At 35.6% G+C, this 4,473-nt stretch overlaps 1 pseudogene across 1 annotated transcript; it reads left to right on the top strand.

Annotated features, from left to right (window-relative positions):
- Window positions 1-507: 507 nt before the first annotated feature.
- Window positions 508-1,455, top strand: LOC311182519 (olfactory receptor-like protein OLF4; annotated as a pseudogene). The gene has a single exon. The product of its transcript is annotated as an olfactory receptor-like protein OLF4 (transcript).
- The last annotated feature ends 3,018 nt before the right edge of the window (window positions 1,456-4,473 follow it).

Genomic DNA, 4,473 nt, shown 5'->3' on the forward strand with positions numbered 1-4,473 from the left:
CTTGAGGTGTTCATTCAAATGTAGCACTTATACAGCTCTTATCTAAAAACCGAAGAAAAACTAAAACCTTCTTCACTCTACTTTTTATAATTTTTTTCCTTTCTTTCTTCCCAACTGTCCCCAACTAAAATGTCATATAATTTAATGTTTTCCATACATTCTTTCTCTACCATTGAAATTTAATGTTTTTCATACATTCTTTCTCTACTACCCTAAATTCCTTGCCTAGAGAGTATCTAAAGCACAGTCAGCATTCAATTTACATTCCTGAAATAAAAAAAAATATATTGGTAAAATGGTATAACAATAATCCAGGAAAAAATTTGATTAGGACTAAAATTCTATATCAGAGCTATCACTGAGAACCCCCTAAATGAAATCATACACAGAATATTATAATTGACTTCATACAAAATATCAATGTAGGCATTTCAAGTAGGTTAATAACAAAAGTTCATAAAAATAAATCTTGTTATTTCCCTTTTTCCTGTAAGTCACCTTCACTACATGAAACCAATTAATGATACACGAGGTTCAGAATTTCTTCTCCTGAGATTTTCAGAGGCAGCAGAACTCCAGCCCCTCATATTAGGGATTTTCCTCACCATGTATCTGATCACTGTGTGTGGAAACCTGCTCATCATCCTGGCCGTCAGTTCAGAAGCTCACCTCCAGATGCCCATGTACTTCTTCCTCTCTAACCTGTCTTTTGCTGACATCTGTTTCACCTCCACCACCATCCCAAAGATGCTGGTGAACATCCAGACACAGAGCAAAGCCATAACCTATGAAGGTTGCATCACCCAGGTGTATTTTTTCATATTGTTCGCAGCATTAGATGTCTTCCTCTTAACCGTGATGGCCTATGACCGCTTTGTGGCCATCTGCCATCCCCTGCACTACACAGTCATCATGAATCCCCGGCTGTGTGGGCTGCTGGTTCTGGTCTCCTGAATCATCAGTGTTCTGTATTCCTTAACACAAAGTTTAATGTTGTTACGGCTGTCCTTCTGTACAAATGTGGAAATCCCACACTTTTTCTGTGAACTCAATCAGGTTGTCAAACTGGCCTGTTCTGACACCTTTCTCAATAACCTGGTGATGTATTTTGGATCTATCTTACTGGGTGGTTGGTCCCTTTTTGGTATCCTTTACTCTTACTCTAAGATAATTTCCTCCGTACGTAGAATATCATCAGCTCGGGGCAAGTATAAAGCATTTTCGACCTGTGCATCTCACCTCTCAGTTGTCTCCTTATTTTATTTTACACTCCTAGGAGTGTACCTTAGCTCTGATGCTTCCCAAAGCTCATGCTCAAGTACAATAGTATCTGTGATGTACACTGTGGTCACACCCATGCTGAACCCCTTCATCTACAGTCTGCGGAACAAAGACATAAAGGCGGCTTTGACAACATGCATTGTAAAGAAAACTACAAAAAGGCAATTGTCCTAGGGTGGAAGAAGCACCATAATTTTAGAAAATAGAGACTAATAGAAATTAAGTTTAATTGATTAAACTAAGAAGTAGAACTTACTGTTTTATTTCACTCTTTTATTGTGGAATTTCCTCTGGTACCTCAATTTCTATTCAATTATGTAACTCATTTTATTGAACTTTTTGTTCTTTCTGATCTCTAACAGCTTTTCCCTCTATGGTTTTCCAACTTTATCAAAATTATTACAAACTTAAATCAGAAAAATGCAGCTATTACAATTCACTTAAAATGGCAAAGTGTAGTTTTTTTACAATAATTTTTTGCAAATGTCACATATCCTACCAGTACTTTGTTGTAGTTGAACGTCAAGTTCTGCTTCTCCTAAGGCAAATAACTACAAGTGATGACCAAGGATGCTTATATAATTTTATAACAGAGATAACAGAAGGAAGTATGATAACAAAACATTTCAGTTTTGTGTGTGTCATCCTTTTGTGCTCACTACATTAACCACCCTCCTGACAACAAAGATGCTAACATACAGTGGGCTCCCTACACATTAGGTTTCATTCCCCTCCTTAAGATCCTATTCTCCTTCATCTAAGTACATGCAAAGCCCCCATTAGTCCAAGTCAACATGATTATCACACATTTGAGTCTTCACCAAGACTTATTTTAATAAATATTTGACATAACATGGCCTTAGAATGACAGTTCATCTTCAATATAATGGGAAAAAACTTAAATCACATATTAGATTACAATGCGAAATATTTGTGTTTCATGTGGTACATCTACATCTTCAAATATGGAGGGTATAAGGGGGTTAATAGCGATGGGAAATGAAAAAAAATGTTATTCAGTTGTTGTCATGTATCTGCTTGAAACCTTCTAATGATGCTAAATCTAGGACTGCTTTCTTAGCTCTAAAGGATACTACTCCCCTTCTCCTTTTGTTCATAAGGAAAAGGATAGTGAGTTAATTCTATTATGTTATTATACTTTACAAATCTCCATTATATATGGGATTCTATCATTTTTATGATGAAAGGATGACCATGACAGCACTTAAATTCTTTTCTAGTCTAGGATTCAGGAACACTAGTTTTCCTACTAAAAATAACACACCTCTCCTAGTTACCTGGAAATTAACTGCATAGAATTTTTAAATACAGTTATCTGAAATAAGTGTAATAACAAATGCCAAACAAAACACAATCTCATGTAGATGATCATAACTTTCTTCACTTCTATTCACTTTGACTGTAGTATCAGTTAACTACTTCTGACAGGCCATCCTACATGTATGTGAGTTTAGTATCAAGTCTTGAGCACCAGGAAGAGTGTGTGATGAGCTGCTCTGCACTGCCAGGGTTCTGCACAGCTCCACAGGTATCTTGAGTCTCTACATTGTGCTTCTAAGGCTCATCCAGAAGATGCCTGTGCCAGAGGGTCTCTCCCAGAAATATATACTCAGTTCAGTAGATATTTATGTATCTACTCTCATCTATTTTTGCAGGGAAAAAAGTAGTCCAAATGTCAATTTCTTTAATTTATTTCTGTGATTCCTATTTCACACCTGATGTTTCCCTTTGCTCTCAAATACAAGTGATAGCTCTCACCTATGTTCGTGTTGAATCAGTCACCTGTCCATGCATCATACTCATAATACCGGATGGTCTCACTCATAGCAGGAATCTAGAAAACTTAAATAAGGGACCAGGAAAATGAATAACTATAAGAAAGTGAAAATCAAAATCAACAAAAAACTATGAACCAGAGACACTTTTAGGGGGGCGGGGGCGGGAGGGGAGGGATTGGGGTCAAAATGGGGGGCTGCAATTGTATGGGGAATAGAAAAATAAAATTTATTATTTAAAAAAAATCTTTTTCCTTTTAAGTAATTTATTAGAGTAAACACTGACATAATATAATTTGAATATAATTTGTACTTATTGCAATGTACTTTTTGATGAATAGAAAAAGCCATACAAACCTTCAGCACTTGTTGTATGTTTCCATTTGATCTAAATAAAGAAAGTGTTCAATAAAATTTAGTGGCATTTTGGGGAACGTTGCAAAATGTGTTCTCCCAGAACATCAATTTCCTTATTTCTGAAGAGGTGAGTTAGGAAATACCATTTTAGATGATTGTTGCAAGATAGAAAAAAAAATTTGTGGACATATTTTTCTGAAAACGATATTAAATATTTAAAGTATTTTCTATGTATATGTGTTTTCATGTGCACATCATTTTATTTGTATAAATATACACAGATATATGTACAGTACAGACACATATAATCTCATATTTGAAAGGAAATATTGAGAGAAAGTTGAAAGGCTAGAAACAAAAAGAAAGAACTTATGAGATGCCATACAATTAAAAGAATACAGAAGTTTAATCCAAAGACATAAAGTAAGTGGTGGACATACATTTAAAGAATGAATTACTTTTTCATCTTAATGCCACACACTGTAAAAAAGTCTTTTTCCCATATTTATTTACTTTGATATATTTATCGAGTGAAGTTGACTTACACCACACTTAGGTCTTAGGGGGATAAGTTTATACCTCAACAACTGCATGCTATTTCAGCATACTGACCACCAAGCATGCTCTCCCCTCTGCTCCACCCACACCACATCCCCCTTCTGGGAGCCTCCCTCATAGTTCAATGTGCTCTTCCCCTCCTGTTTTCACCCCTTCCTCTCCCTCACCATCCTGAATTCCCCAGATCTATGGTCAGCTTTCAAGATTTTTTGGTCTCTCTATTTTCTACATATTAGTGAAATCATCCTGTATTTATCTTTCTCCTTCTGACTTATTTCATGTTTTGTAATCTCTTCCAGCTATAGCTACATTGTCACAAATGTCATGATTTTGTCTTTTTTAATCACTAAGTACATGCATATCTTAGCATTATTCTGTTTTGGGACCTTGAGAATGTTTCCATATCTTGGTTATTGTAAATGGTCATCCATAAACATAGGAGTGTACATTCCTGTTGAATTAGTTTATATGTTCTTTGGGT

The sequence above is a fragment of the Talpa europaea genome, assembly GCF_964194135.1.
Source record: "Talpa europaea genome assembly, chromosome: 12".
Classification (NCBI taxonomy): domain Eukaryota; kingdom Metazoa; phylum Chordata; class Mammalia; order Eulipotyphla; family Talpidae; genus Talpa; species Talpa europaea.